Genomic DNA, 17,503 nt, shown 5'->3' with positions numbered 1-17,503 from the left:
ACTTGGAAAAATATTTAGGTTTATCTCGATTATTTTTATATGTACTACCAAATTATTCAATCATAATTTATCATATAATAAATTTTTTTAATTTCATTTTTGAAATATTTTAATTTTTTATTTATGTTTGTGACGAACCTTTGATGCATAAACATGACTACATCTACGTGTTTGTCTTATATTTTGAGAGGAATAAAATTAAAAGTAGATAATATTAAATTGAGAGATGAAGAATGTATTTGTAACTTTTCAAGTGTAGAATTTTGAAAATAAATTGTTTTGGAAAAACTTAAACGGTTTAGCGACCACTCAAAATAGATTTTGAAATATTTTCCAAGTGTATTTTAAATGTTTATTTTTTATAAAAAAAAAAAAGTTTAAATAAAAATGATATTTTTTTAAAACATTTTTTCTATAACCAATCCAATCAGATCAACTAGTGCTATAGCTTTCTTTTTCTTCATGTTTGTCACATTGGTGTTGTGTTTATATCTTTTTTAGAAGGCATGTTTGGAAGTGATTTTAAAATAGTTAAAATCACTTTTATCGTTTTTAAAATTGCTTTTATATGAAAATTGCATTTAAAATTGTAAAATTAAAATATTAAATTAATTGAGTAATTAAAAACGTGTTTCAGAATGATTTTAAACATGATAAAAGTGATTTAAACAATTTTTAAATCACTCCCAAATATGTACTAAGTTTAGGATTTTTTTTTTCATGTTGAGAAGGAAGATGATGAAGCAGTGCTTTAATTTGATAGCAACCAAGACGTCTGTGATTTAGAACGACTTATTCTTTAGTGTACCTACTATTACTATTACTATTACACTAATAATGTGTCCTCTTACAAAAATGGTTGGCTTTTTACATTTGATATTGATGGCAATTAGATTAAAGAGTTTTAGACCATCATTGTTGTAAATTGAAATACGTTGTATTGAGTGGACAAACTTATGTCTATATTGTTAAATGGTCTCTATTAGAAGACATTATTAGAAGTTTAGGGTTTCATTTGTTAGTGGTTGAATTCAATGATTATGGGTTTGTTAAAGCTTAATTATGAGAGGTTAAAATGGGGGGGAAATCATATAGTAGTGGGCAGCCCTCCCAACATGTGTTTGATTGCTCTTATTTTTTCTTAACTCTTACTCCAAACTTAAATCTTTTTCATTCTCTTTTCTATTTCCATTTGGTGATTCATAATTTGGTGGGTATTTGTCAAATCTTTGTTGGTGTGTGTTTATTCTTTTTTCCCCCCCTAATCCTAGTTTTGTTTGGAAACATTTCAAGTTTGTCTATAAATCTCCCTTTTAATTATTATCTTTCCTTGTTGGTATGCCATGAAAATGTTCCAAACACAATCAAGGTTGAATAATAAATCTAAGACGATGAATGTTACATTTGGTAATCATTTCGTTTTTTGTTTTTGTTTTTAAAAATTAAGCTTATAGATACTGCTTCTATCTCCTAATTTCTTCTTTTATTATCTACATTTTTGAAATATTTTAATTTTTTATTTGTGTGTGTGACGAACTTTTGATACATAAACATGACTACATCTACGTATTTGTCTTATATTTTGAGAGGAATAAAATTAAAAGTAGATAATATTAAGTTGAGAGATGAAGAATGTATTTCTTGCTTCAATATTACTTACATCTCTTACGAATATTTTAAAAATTCAAGTCAATTTAAAAATAATAATATTAATGTATTTTAAACCAAAAAAAATTTAAAAACTAATTTTGGGTTTAAGTATATATATACACATCAACAAAGTGAAAAGCTTAATGAAGATTATAAGAAAACATTCAGAATTTTTAAAGTGGAAAACCAAAACATACCAAAAACAAAAAACAAGGCCTAGTTTAATACTATTAGGTATTTGATTTGACCAAAATTATTAACAAATGAAGCCTATAATAGTATTTAAGGGGCCCATCTAATTTAAAATTAAGCTATTTGATGGACTGATAAGAGAAATGATAAATTTTAAATTTTCATTTAAAAAAATGATAAAAATATTTCAAAATTATAAAAATAGTAAAACGAATTTAAATAATAGGATATAATTATTAGTAAATGACCAAACTATCATAAAAACAACTCAATTAAGTGCAAACGAGAATTCAAAGATACAATGCTTAAAAAACAACTCAAATACCATGTATCTAAACATTCCTGAAGCAATAATTAAAAATCATCTCATATGGCACTTCATGCTTCTGGCTATGAATAGGACGCATGCGTGCAAGGAAGCCTATAACCAGACGACAATGGTCGTCAGAAGCTTGTGGTTGTTCAAAACGGTGGACTTTTTCCAAGGTGAGAGCAAAGTTGATTGTATATCAGTGAAGTTGTTGTTGACAAGCGAGTATTTGAAGAAACTGCAACTTTTGAATGACAAGCTTAGAAACCTTATTAGATTTAAGATCGTGTTTGACATCAATCCCAGAACGTCATTGTTGAAAATGGTGTTCAAAGAATAAACAAAAGGAAGAAACATGCATGTTAGCAACTAAGACCGATGACCTGGTGGGAATGGTTATCAGAAGCTAGTTGAGATGATGAAATTCAAGGGAGGATTGCTGAACCAACGGTGGATTGTTGAACCAATGGGCATGAGATTGAGAAGGAGAGAGAGATTTGGGGAAGGGGGCAGCGACTAACTAAAAGAGAAAATTAAGATGAGACTTATGAGTTTTTGTTATTTTATTTTATTTAGATGGTTGAATAATATATATATTATTGTAAGAAATTGCAAACAACCCATATTTGATCTTAAAGATGTATCCCGGGGTTACATTTTCTTTAAACTTTTTTTTATTGATTTAAATTCTATTAAAATTTATTAGATTCTAGAGGGAAATCTAGAATTTAAAATTCTATTAAAATTAGGGCTAGTTGCATAAATAGAATTCAAGCCCAAAATAATAGAATATATAGTACAAGGATAAAATAATTACATATATAGATCAAAAAATGGTAAAAGACTAAAAAAACACATGCCTAACCACCATTTTGTTCGCTTCTTCCCGATTTTCTCAGATTAAAAGCTATCATTCATAGCAGCTATCAGTGATAACCATTGATAGCTGCTATCAGCTGCTATTGCTGATAACTTCTATCAATTGTTATCGATAATAGCTGCTATCAGCAATAGCTTTCAATTTGAGAAAAATGAATACAATCTTAAAATATTAGCTTTTAATTTACTATCAATTATTAGTAGCTATCATTGATTCACTTTCATCAATTGGAATCAACGTTGAAATATTACTACTTATGGCTATCAGTGGCTATCAATGATAGATTTATAAATAATGATCAACTTTGGAAGAAGAACAACAACTTTGATTAGTTATCACTAATAATCTTTTATCATGGCTATCACTGACAACAACTATCAGTCGTTATCACTGATAGACTTTCATCAATTAGAATCAACCTTAAAATATTAACACTTAAGACTATCAATGATAGACTTCTATAACTGATTATCACCTTTGAAAGAAACTCGATATATAGATATCACCTAAGTTTTATCACCGATATCACTAACATCACTCATATTGTGGTTATCAGTGATAGCTTCTTTCACTGATAACATCACTAATAAAATGCTATCAATGATCTCACTGACATCATGTTATCAGTGATAGTTTTCTATCACCGATAACGTGCTATCAGTTGTAGCTTCTATCACCAATAACGTGCTATCGGACAGCTTTTATCATCGATAACATGCTATTAGTAGATAACATATTATCAATAGTAGCTTCTATCAATCATAGCCACTAAACACTTTTTTGCCCCTTTCTTGTCATTTCCAAACATTTACAAGTCCATTTTCTTTTCAATGATAGTTTCTATCACTGATAAACATGCTATTAGTGGTAATTTCTTGGCATTCCACTTACATTTTAGTTTGAAATTCAACTTTATTAATTAAATTGACTAAGTTGGCTATCAATGATAGATTTCTACAAATGGCTATTAACTATGAAAATATAATCAAAGATTAAGCTATCAATGATAGAAAATATTAGTAGCTATCACTGATAGACTTTCATTTGCTATTTATATTTATTATTTGTTATAATAATCAAACTTGATGATTGACTTGTTAGTGTTAAGTCACTTATGAATTGAGTACTTTTAAGTCCTGCGTACGAAATTCAGCTTCATAATTCTTGTGGAAAAAAAGGGGAAGAAGAAAAAATTCAAATAAAGGAAAGAAAAATTTTAAAAATAAGAGAAAGAGAAGAAGCAAAAACTGAAAAAATGAAAGAAAATTAAATAAAAAAAAGAAGAAAAAATCGAACAAATGAAAGAAAAACTAAAAAAAGAAAAAAAAAAGGAAGAAGTAAAAAATCTGATAAAGAAAAGAAAAGAAAATAACAAAAAAAAAATAAGGGAAGAAGAAAAATTGGAGAAATTGAAAAAAAAAAAAAAAAAAGTAATAAGCAAGAATCAAAGAAAGAAAAAAAAAAGAATAAGCAAATACAGAAGAAAGGAATAAGCAAATACAGAAGAAAGAAGAGAAAATTAAAAACAAAGAAAAAAAGAAGGAAATGAAAGAAAATAAAAAAAAGAAGGAAAGAAAAAAAAAAGGAAAAAGAAGAAAATAAAAGAAAATAAAAAATAAAGGAAAGAAGCAAAAGAATAAAATAAAAAAAGGGGGGGAGAAGAAGCAAAAATTGAGAAAGAAAATAAAATGAAAAAAAAAAAATGGAGGGAAGAAGCAAAAATCGAAGAAGAGAAAGAAAATAAAAAGTCTAAAAAAAGCTGTAGACCAAGATAAGACAAGGGAGAGCGAAATTGGAAATTAAAAAAAATCAAAGATTGACTAGTCAACTCATCCATATTTGCAAATATTTTAAAGATATAATATATTTTTAGATTTTTTTTCTCTTATTCTATTATGTATTACAAATATCCTTTACCTTACTAATCAACAATTATTTTAAATATTTGTGACCACATTTAATTGTATCTAATCTTTTCATTATTCCATACATATTGTTATGGATTTAGTGGTAAATTTTTTCATATTTATGAAATTTTCACATTTTATCTCATGATATATTATTAAATGTGGGAAATAAAATGAAAAAAAATGAAATAAGAGAGGGAAGAAGCAAAAATCAAAGAAGAGAAAGAAAATAAAAAGTCTAAAAAAAGCTGTACAACAAGATAAAACAAGGGAGGGCGAAATTGAAAATTAAAAAAAAAAAAATCAAAGATTGACTAGTCAACTCATCCATATTTGCAAATATTTTAAAGATGTAATATAATTTTAGATTTTTTCTCTTATTCTACCCTGTATTACAAATATCCTAAAATAAAATCAGATTTGATAATAAAAGATAAATTCATATTTAAAATTGGTGGAGAAAAATAAAGAAGAGATTGATTTATTTTGAATACATTTGAAAAGTAGTTATCAAAATAAAATTTGATAATAAAATATAAATTTGAATTTCAAAAGGGGCAAAAAATTCAAAATGGTGCTCATTTTCTGTTTTGGCAAATTTGTATATTAACTTACGTTGGACTAATTACACTATATTTTTATCTCGGTTATTAATCAATTTAATGTGGATTAATTTTGAATATTTTCGAAAAATGATTAAATGAAATCAAATCTGATATGAAACCGTCAATTCAAATTTAAGAAATAGAGAAAAAGCAGACACTTTTATCTCCTAAATATGTTAGTTTGAAATCTCATAACCGACTAACAATTACATTGTATTTTTATTGAGAATTAATATACAATCTCATAACCAAAAATTAATGACACAATAATCTAAAAAGATGTTATCCAATCGTATTAAAGATAATTTGAATTTGGAAATTAAAAAAAAAAAAAAGTATATGTCACGTGCACACAATACGCTTTTACCAAAAATCTCATAAGTTCTATTACTTTTTTTTTTTTTTTTGAAAAAAATCAAGAGGACTCCAATGAATTTGCTATTTGCTCCAATTTCTCTTATTGGATCAAGGATTAACAATGTGTATTTTGGCCCGGTTTATCTATTGAAAATTGAAAAGAGCTCAGAATTAGAAGTGCATGTTATTTCTTTATTGCTGCTTACCAAGAGCTATTTGAAATTAGAATTAGTAATTCATTGATGTTTTTTATTTCGAGTTGTATGTCATAAATTGGAATAGGAAGGTGATATAACACAATTACTAAAATACCTCTGTCATATTTTTAACTTCTTAAAATACATTGCTAACTAATACCCCTATATAATTCAGGGTTTAAATTGATACAATTTTAAAAGTCCCAGTTTCATTAATACAGTTATTAGTTTAAGGTTTAAATTGATACAACCCTTAAATTTCTGGGGTATAAATTGAAATTTGCCCTAATTTTTAATGAACATAATTATATTCAATAATAAATTTTAGGAAAAAAATATCACTTTATACCTCAAAGCTTCGAAGATTGTATCAATTAAAACTCTGGACTAATAATCGTATCAATTCAAACTCTAAACTTTTGTCAATATATCAATTTATATTGTCCATTACGTTCGATTTAAAAAAAAAAAAACATTGTATGAAGCTTATAATTGATGTTGCTAAGTCCATGAAAGAAATAGATCTCTTGACTGATTTGAATAAAAAAATTGAATTGGAGAAAAGGAAAGGTTCTTGTTTCGTTCTAAGTAATCTCTACGTTATTTGAAACTTGAACGATAATGACTATGTGTGAATAGAATGTTGGTTGTAAGCCTTCTTTCAAAGTTGACATAATAAATTTTAATAAGATGTGCGTACATTCAAAATTCCCTTTTTTTGGTGCCAATTTAGATCTCTTATCGTTTATGATATGTCGATCCAAAAAGGGGCAAAATGAGTCACGAAAAAATGGATTCTGAAAATTCTAGTATAGATAAGAGATGAGATTGAGAAATTCTAGTCGTTGGCTACCAAGCGACAAGAACAAGTTGGAGTCATCCTATCTACCTAGAAAGATTCTCGAGGACTTTCTAATAGTATCAATTAAATCTCTAAACTTCCACATGTGGATCAATTTAGGAACGTGTTAGGAACCGAGGTAGTATGAGATGCCTTTGTCCCACATTGGTTAAAATGGGATGACCAATTTGGTACTTAAGTGGCTTGGCTCTCCTACCCCAATAGCTAGCTTTTGGGGTGTGGTTCTCCAAGGTGCTTAAGTAACCAACAATGGTATCATAGCCAGTTGTTGATGTTTTGGAGTGGAATCGGCAAAGGGTTCTGATCAGGTGTGACCGATTCTTGTTCTTCTTACTTATATATGGCTGACAACTTTACATAAGGTGGAGATAAGTCACCCTTACTGTCACTCGATAGAACTGTATGTGAGATTTTCACCCTTGTCACAAAGATTTTTTACTTAGCCAGGAGTGAACGAGATTCTTATTCAAGTTTCGGAATAAGCCGTGTCATTGAATCTGTTAGAAAAAAATGGATATCTTAACTCACTCATCCTTCCCGAATCAAGCACTAATATAGTTTTAACGTCTCATTAGATTGGAGAATCATTCTAATTAAGAACATAAACCTGTTACTTTTTATTTCTCTATGATTGGATCATAGTGCTCTATGGAGATGTTGAGAAAAGATATATTTTACATCCCAAAAGGACTATAATTGGAGATACCATTGTTTCTGGTATAGAAGTTCTTATAAAAATGGGAAATGTCCTACCTTTTAGTGTAGTTTGAACTATTGATTTATGTAATTGGAAGTAACCAATTAGGTTTTCAAAAAAACCTAAAAATCGATCACTGATCCAATTTGAATACCTCTACAGGATAGACCTCAACAGAAAACTGAAGAGTAACGACAGCAAGTGATTGAGTTCAGTAGTTCCTTATATAAAATTATTGACTGGCGAGATATAGTAATATGGAGAAGACTAAATTGTTTCAAATACCGACAAAACCAGAAACGTCCCTTGTTTCAAAGAGAGGAGGACGGGTTCACTAAATATCAAACACCTGACTCCATGGAAACCACTCTTATTGTAAACAAGGCAGAAGTTTGAGAGGCTAAGACAAAGCCCCCTCCATGATTGAAAAGAAAAGGTTGAGTTTGCACCAAAAGCCTTCTCATAGGAGAAACTGTTGGAACGCATTACAATAGGTCCGAAGTCATATCTAGTAAAAATCTAGTGATTTGCTTTAGGGATTGAAAAATTCAGCTTCTCACAATCCCAAGGGAAGGATGTCTTACCTAGCTTGGTGAATCAGTCAATTTTCTCCCTTCACAGTCATGCTTTATATACCTCTACCGAATTAACTTGTTAGAGTTATAGAGAAGGGATTGAAAAATAGCGTCGATTTCTGATGTGAAGCAGGTCGTCCCCCCTTCCTACGGGTTTCCCCACCGACCTACGGACACACCAACCATGCCTCTTCCTTTCTTCCGATCATAAAGCCCCCTGGCCATTCTAGGCGGGTCGTAATAAGTCACTGGTTGAAGGTTTTGACCAATCGCAATTCATCACCATCTTGTCTGCTTCCAATTGATGATTGGCTATTAAATAAGTGTTGACCTAAGTCCCTGTGCCAGGGTTCGGCTCCCGAATGGAAGCTATTGGAGAGAAAGAAGTGAGGCCTCAATCTGTCCTAAAGACAAAGAAATTCCCTTTCTACGTCCAATTCTTGTTCAACTCATTCCATGACTATCTCTTTCCCCTCCTAGAGAACCTGGTGTTAACCATAACATTGGTGACATAACAAAGGCGAGACGCAACTAGGCCTAGATATAACCTTTCGAAGGAGATCATCTGCTAAGAATTATGGTAGAGCAGTTTATGAATGTCTACGTGGTGGACTTCATTTTACCAAAGATGGTGAAAATGTGAATTCCTAACAATTTATGCGTTGGAGAAATCGTTTCCTATTTTATGCAGAAGCCTTTTATAAATCATAGGCTGAAACAGGTAAAATCAAGGGACATTACTTGAATGCTACTACAGGTACATGCAAAGAAATGATGAGATGAAAAGGACTGTATTTTCCAGAGAATTTGCCCATTTTATGAATCCATTCTTATCGCAGTTGTTGGTTTGTTGTACTATTCTGTACCTCTTTTAATTGATAGAAAGACGTTTGGGATCTGGGAGTGCCTATCGTGAGGGAACCTTCCTTTTCACGGTAGGCGAAAGTAAAGGGGAACAGTGTATGTCCACAGTGATCGAGGTAGAGTAGTATATGAAGACAAAAAAAATACACATATGACACTGTCTTAGATTCTGGTAGATGATATTAATTTAATTCAATGACGTATCTATTAGATTTAGAAATTAATCAATAAACTATTCTTATTTCATTTTTAATTTTAATTTCAATTTCAGTTTTAAGTTTAAATATTTGCACACAGAAATATACCAGCCTTTTGTATACCTATCTGAATATAATTTTCAAAAATTGGATTGTTAAATTTTATTTAAAAAAAAAAAAAAGAATAGAAATTTTTAATCATAGTAAGATTATTGTGTGAAATTGTTAGCATCAACATGAAGATTCCAGATCCAAGTGGTAGTATCATGACCCTTAGCTATTGTTCTCGAGAAATGACCCAGTCTGGCCCATTCCTCGAAAGAAGTTTTTATGGGATCCCTATCTACCAAAATTTTGACTTCTGGTTCCGGCGAACAAATAATCATTAAGTCCTCCTCTTTTCGAACAACACATACAAAAAGACCCGCTAACAATTAAGTAATTAGTGAACCTATGAAAGATTTTTATATTTAGTTTCTTTCTCCATTATCTCTCATCTGTTTATTTTATTTATTTTTAGTTATTCACTAGAACAATTCATCCACCGAGAGTTTCAGATTTAATACCGATATTTTGGCAACAAATCCAATAAATCTAAGTGCAGTGCTTGGTGTTTTGATTTTTTTTGGAAAGGGAGTGTGTGCAAGCTGTTTATTTCAAGAATAAGTTGGATACAACCAACTGTACTTTTCTAGTTATAACTACGAAAAGGTGCATGATCCCGCGAATTACTTCTGACAAAATGAAGAAATCATATTGAAGAACCATAACATTTCGTGCAGGATTTTTTTTTTTTTTCACTTTACTTCATGCTCTTAACCAAATATTCAACCAACGTATTCATCATATTACTTGATTGATTAAAAGTTTTCTATCAATGCTATTTATAAATAGAATATGATAAAAGTAGTAATCATAGAATAGATAGATTCCAAATTGAATTTTCTCTAAGCAGGGTCTGGATACTTCATTTTATTAGTACAATTGAGAAAACCATTTTCCTCTTACTATAAATTTCATTTTTGTCGGTATTGACATGTAGAATGAGACTCTATCTTTATTCTATTCGCATATGATTAATCAGTTCTTCAAAAGATCTATCAGACTATGTATGATGGAGTAAATGATTTGATCATGCTTAGCTTTCAATTTGCCTCTAATCAAATAAAATGTGAATAACCCGTCCTACTCTCTTTGAAAGAAGGGACGCTTCTGGTTATGTCGATGCTTGAAATAATTTAGTCTTCTCCATATTACTATATCTCTAGAATCAATAATTTTATATGAGGAAGTATGATTGTATGTGTGATAGCATCTACTATATCAGGAATATCAATAAACCCGATTATTGAAATTGCTCAGGATACCCTTTTTTAGTTTAGCTTCTAGAATCTATTTCTTAGTTTAAGATCCCTCTTACTAACTGGAACTTTGAAATCTGATGGAGCTTTTCGTAGCAATCCACAGGGTTGGTTTACTTTTGGGCATGCTTCGTTTGCTTTGCTCTTCTTCTTCTAACACATTTGGCATGGTGCTAGAACCTTGTTCAGAGATGTCTTTACTGGGATTGACCCAGATTTGGCTCAAGTAAAATTTGCAGCATTCCAAAAATTTGGAGATCCAACTACAAAAAGGGAATAGGCGTAATCGAACATGTTTTTTTTACATATCTCTGGTTATTTGGGACCCTATTCATCTCTTTGCACTTCTATTAAATCGAGAAATAGGTTTGATTACCATATCTCTGGTCATTTGATGAAAATGGAAGGATTTTTCCCTATTAGAAAATGGCCTATAAAGTAAAGGGAAGTGCATCAATTCTTGGAAAAAGAGGGAGCGAGCCTATAAATCTAAGAAAGTCAATTCAATGAATAGATCTCGAGTCAACGGTACGACAGACAGCGCTGCCTACACGCGAATTAGCTTCCAAGGTCAAGCAGTCTCTTCGAGAGGCTTTCTCTTTATAGGATCCACTGAGGTTTTTGGCTCGCAATAAAGCTAGGACCTTGATCGAGCAACTAGTAGTCCTATCTATCTACTTCTCCAGACACAATATCTTGAGTACCTATGATGGTGACCATATCCGCTGGCATGTGATGTTTAGACATAGAATCGAGTCCTTATGAATGGGCAGAGCAAGGTGTTCTTATTTTACATTCATTATGATCTAGTTTAGTTATTGAGGCAATTGAAAAAGAGTTTTACTTGTTCCGGGATCCTTTATCCTTACCTTGAATCATTGGGTTTAGACATTATTTCGGTGATCTTTAATCGTTTCAAAATGGTAGCTCCAGACCTTTACCTACCGTGAAAAGGAAAGTTCCCTCACGATAGGCCCTCTCAACTCCCGAACGTCCTTCTATCAATCGAGAGAGGTATAGAATAGTACAACAAACCAATAACTGCGTCAAGAATGGACTCATAAGATGGGCGGTCAGGGAAGTGATTTCATTTGTGTTATCCGCCAAGGAAATGATCAAGGAATTCTCTATACACAGCTGAGATGAGTGGAACGGCCGACATCTCACTCTAATGTCCTATAATGTACCAGAGAGGTGAACCAAGCCAAGCCCCTTGACCTGACTTATTCAGATCAAGAATGCTCGAAATTAAGTTCCTTCAACTCTTTTCCTGGAAAATTCAAACGAATAATACACTACTATGTTACTAGTCTAGATATATAGTCTTCCTTATGGGGAGAGCTATAAAGAAAAGACTGTTTCGTGCTTTCCATGCATTGGGGGTACACCCATAGGTGGTGCATGACATGTGATTGAAAAAAATTCTCCAATGTTCCACTTTTTAAAAAAAAAAAAAAAAAAATAGTGCTCATCCTTTTTCCAAATCTTTAGGGGCTATGGATTGGCTTTTAGCCCGGCCTTGCTCTTTTTAAAAGGCACCGATTCACGTGCTTCCCCCGGGGTTGGGAGTTTTTTTCAAATATCGGGCAGCTGAATCTTATAGCTTGAGCTATTCTCCTTAAGCTCCGAGAACGAATGGAGGTGAGATGATAGGCGAATAGTATAGATAGGGGGTGCTTAATGATAAGCACCACATACTAACGTCGAAAGTCAAATTAACGATTCTTCGATTGTGCGACTTCTTTCTTCCTTTCTTCAAGTATCTATCATAGAATTCAATGTTTCTTGATCGTGAATATCTGAATAGGACGAACCACCCCGTGGTTTGCTTCGGAACAAAACAATTAGAATTAGGCTTGTTGAACTGGAATGTGTATTATCCTTATAGGAGATGTTATGGATTCCTTGTAGATTCTTCCCCCCGTTCCTTTTATCTTGGGCATCTCAGAATGCTATGCATTCTTTTCGATCTTGTACTGACGGTACACGGAACCCCCGCCCTTAACTTAACCCATTAACGAAAAAGAAAAAATCAAAAGATCTTTCGCAGGTTAAGAAAAAAACAAAATTTTTAGAACATTTATACAAATAAGTCTTCTTCTTCTTCTTTTTTTTTTTTTTTTTCTTCTTCTTCTAAAAGCATAAGTAGTAAATTTGACTAGGGTTCCCATATATGCAAACATACAAAAGAAAACCAAGCAAGGATAGTTAGCATAAATAGGACTCCAGTAAGCATTGGAGTAGTTATCTACTAAACAAAACCAAAGAAAGTCATGTACTAAAATGCACTACTTTGCGTCTATAGACAGACAATCTAAACAAAAGAATCAATGAAATGTTGTTTGGTCTTAATTGAGAACTTGAGTAAAGAGTATTAGGGGTTTTATACAATTTGAAAGTGGGAACTCCTTTATTTAATGTAACTACTTAAGCCGGATGAAAAGAAACTTTCACATCCGATGAACAGTTAGCCTGAAAGTCCTGATAGTGATCTAACTTCTGCCAAAGACTTCGCATTTCAGCAAAATAGACCGACAAACTTCTATTTTCCTGTTTTGTCTCATGCACCTTCTTCCAACTCTAAAAGACACTTAGGCCAACTTACCCATCTTTGAATAGGTCTGAGAGGCCACATTCCATGTTGATTAGGGGTTTGTTACCATCTCTCACGTGAGTTGGATTGTCTGCTTTTGATTTTGGTTTAATTGACTAGTAGCAGCAGAAAAAAACTATAGGACCCGAGGCATCTTCTTACCGCTCGAGAGTAGTGCCCTAAATCGATGAAAGCGCTTACTCTTTAAGTACCTGCTTTCCCAAACCAACGAACCAATGAGATTTTACCACCGTGGAGTGGCTTTTTACAAAAAGATGAGGGGGAAACTCAGTAAGATGTTGGCAAAGCGAAATATACGAGATCACAGATGTAGATTGCTCGCGGTTAAATATGAATTGAGATGAAAGATTTATTTATAAAGCCTTTTGTAAAGATCCCAATCTTTCTAGTGATATGTGGGACAACACTTTCACAAAGAAACTCAATTCGATTATTTGAATTGAAAGAAATATACGAGTTGAATGAAGCGAAAAACGAAAAAAAAAAAATCAATAATAAGTAATCGAATGATCCAAGGCTCGTCCATTATAACTCAGTCTATGGAGTGGGCAAGATTTCATTGAGAGAAAAAAAAAAGATGAAAGATCTGACTGATAGAACAAACACCATAGTTAAACAAAGTGTCAAACATTGGGAACTATCCAGGGAAGAGTTAGGAATAGGAATAGGAAGAAGCGGGAACCACTTAAATAGAGGAATTGATTGTATTTCGTCCTTTGTTCTCCATAGAAACTGGGGATCAAAAGCACCAAATTTGATGACTTGTTAAGGGAAAGACGAAGTAAGAGCATGCTATTGAAGACATTGCAATATAGGCATTGAGTTGAGATGCTATTGCTTAGATTAGATGGTTAGCTCAGTAGATTCTTGTAGCTACCTATCCCCAGAACTACTAAACTCTATGAAAGCCATAAAATTGTTCTACTGACCATGGACTCTACTTTTAGATAGATAGAGAAGAAAGAAGAATAAAATGTGACCAATTAACCAACCAACAAAACTACTTGTTACAAATAACATCTTGTTGTTGCATTGAAACATAGAAATGTTCACTAATTTGACTAACATTGAACTTGGTAAAAACTGAATAATTGAAAATTGAGATTATTCAGAAATACACATTGGATGCTAAGATTACGCATTGAGTTTCTGGTAGTAGATCCATAATAATAATAAAAAAAAGTGTTTGTGATTGTTCCAGAAGAAATGAAACAAAAGATACGGTAGAGCTAGGACAGTTATTGTATGAGGTCTACCCAATGCTAGATGTCGAGGTGCATAATAGATAGATATGAACATCATGAGTTGTCCTGTAACAAAACCTGTTGTTGCTAATACTTTCTTCCCAATTCCTTCTTCCATAACCCGAGCTCGGAGAAGGAAGAGATAAGAGGGCCCTATGGAGAATGATTCCTATTGATGTCAACAAGCGAAGGGTCAAAACTGGTATCAAATTCCACAGCGGTGAATGAATCTTTTCCATCTAAGGCCAGTTATGGGAGACCCATATACCAGGGGTGGAAAGAATCCGTATTAGAGGTGATCAGAAATGCAACCCCATCTCCAGAAGGACATAGTGAGGAAGATAGTTTTGAGAAGGTGTTTTCATGATTCTATCACCCAGTCAATTCTGTTCCACTTAATCCCTATGTCAGGCCACATATTTTTCTGGCTAAGGAATGGGAAACCTTTCTCTTGTTACATGAATCCAATTTGCATTTCATCCAGGAAAAGCCATCTTTTTCTCAACAATGTCTTTGTCATTTGATCGAATAGTGTTCTGGTAGATAGGAACACGAAAATGGGAACCATTAACTTTAACTATTGACTGTGAATTCATAAATGATTATTTGATTTAAATTGAAAATTTGGTTTCCCTAATGATATAAGAAAACAATCCAAAAATTGATACATTACCTAAAAAACAGGAAGAGCTAGAATTCTAACCTTGTGTCAGGACCTACGTGCCAAGGGACAATCTCAGGTAGACAGTTTCTATAAGGCGTAGGCCTTCCAAAAGATAATGGAGGTGTGCAAAGGTTTCCTCCGGTCAGACGGAGATTGGCCCTCGATTTCCAAATTAATCAAAGATATCAAGAAAAAGACTATCCTTATACGAAGAGTTTTGTTGAATCCATTGCAATACATAAAAAAACGAATGAAATTAGAACCAACAATCATTATGATTTGCTTGTTCCAGAAAATATCTTATCCCCTAGAGGTCGTAGAGAGTTTAGAATTCTAATTTGTTTCAATTCTGGGAACATAGAACTACTAAGGTGAAAAGACAAGATGTATTCCGACAAAATGCTATTGATTTTAAGAGGACTATAATGAGGAGGACGAAAGACCCACTCACGATCTACTAAAGGGAAAGTAGCTTGATTGGTTCAAATCCAAGTCGTGAGATAGCAGTGACGGTGAAAAAAAGGCATAGGTTGGCATGGCCACTATTGATCAAATGAAAAAGCCCAATAAAAAAAAAGGATAAAAAGTTTAGAAAAAAGATGGCTTTACCTGGATGAAATACAAATGGGTTTCGCTCCATACAGACCCTACTTGAGAATGCACCATTGGTGTGGAATAAGAAGCCTTCATTACCTAGTCTACTGAGGGGTGTATAGATGTTGCTTGTTATATAGAAATCCTCAAAAGGAGTAGCAAAGCTAGTGAGTTTCAGATTTGACTTATCTGATCTTATAACTAGTTAGAATTTTTTTCTTTCTAATAAATCATGAATTTTTCTCAGACAGTATTCAAAATCTATTGAATGCTTACGACATCTTGTCAAAAAAAAAAAAAGTTTAATGATTCGTAATAAACGAGTTTAATACAAAGAAGTCTTATTTTACCGGATCAACTTGTAGACTGTCTTTTATGATTAAAAAAAAAAAAAAAAAAAAAAAAATAGTGTTTTTCGTCTAATTTTTCTTTCTTACTCTGGAGTGGGAAATGACAGCCTTTACGATAAGCAAGTGAATGTTGGTATCCAATCAATTATCTGAAGCTCCTGAATCTCATGGCCCCTAATATCCTTCTCCCAATCTCAGAAGATCCACACTCCTATTGAGAGATTTTTCTCCTATGGTTCCTACTTTTTCTTACCTTTCGAGCTTGAGCACAAGTCTTTCATATTCCCTTTGAAGGAACTTTAATTACAGAGGACCTATGAGCAGAAGCGGATCATCCAAACTCTATTGTGAAAGAACTCATACATTTACAGTCATACTAAACAGATTATGCATTAAATCACAAATTACAACATGCTTTGAATTAAATACACAAAATGAGAGACTTTACCTTTGAAGAACCTTTCTTCAAGTGTATCCCTCGATCATTCACCAACGTGTCAAACAACACGAATGCAACAAGCAAGACAATCTCCTTCGAATAGCAACGAGTAGAAACTCGATCCTCGAACAGATCTGGATACTACTACTAGATTACCTTGGTATTTTCGATGTGAGAATCCAAAAGTGGTGGACTCTGGCTTATTTTGGTTTGGGGGAAGATTTACAGTGGAGGAGGAGACGATCGAGTAAGCGATGACATAGTTGTGTAGAAGATGAAGTCTATTGTATAGACTCGATACTCAATCGTTTAGATAAGAACTATCGTATAGTTTCTCGATTTTATCATGTAGTCACTCGATAGTTAATCTGATATCTCATAGGAACATTAGAAAACTGTTTTCATTTTATCCCTAAATTCCATAAAACCATGCAACTACCCACTAAGGGTGGTTATTGTGAAAAATATTTTTAATTAATAAATTATAATTAAATATAATAACTAACTTATCATATTATATTTATAACCTATAGTTTTAATATTGCATCACATACAATATACAAACCATAATTATTTTTCTATTTTATGCCATTTAATATAAATCATATTTATATTAAATTTAATAACTATGAATCTAATTCATAGAAATTATTTTTGAATCATATTCAAATTCCTCTCATATTACCTTATATTATAATGTATCAAATACATTGTATTAATTCTGTCTCTTATACACATCTAGATGTGTATAAGAGACAGGTCTACCCCTCTTAGGCCAAGAGAGGGTGTGGCGCCACATTGTTCAAGACTCGGAATCAGCCCTTAAGGGAACAATTTATCTACTTACCCCTATTTCGGGGAAGGAGTGAATTTCATCTTGTGTAGTTGAGTTCCCAGCTCCCCAATCAAATGAATCCCCAAAATGGTAGGCTTGTTGAGTCAGA

The sequence above is a fragment of the Benincasa hispida genome, unplaced genomic scaffold, assembly GCF_009727055.1.
Source record: "Benincasa hispida cultivar B227 unplaced genomic scaffold, ASM972705v1 Contig970, whole genome shotgun sequence".
In the NCBI taxonomy this organism is placed as follows: Eukaryota; Viridiplantae; Streptophyta; class Magnoliopsida; order Cucurbitales; family Cucurbitaceae; genus Benincasa; species Benincasa hispida.
The sequence above is the reverse complement of the archived record's forward strand: the minus strand, read 5'-3'. Positions refer to the sequence as shown.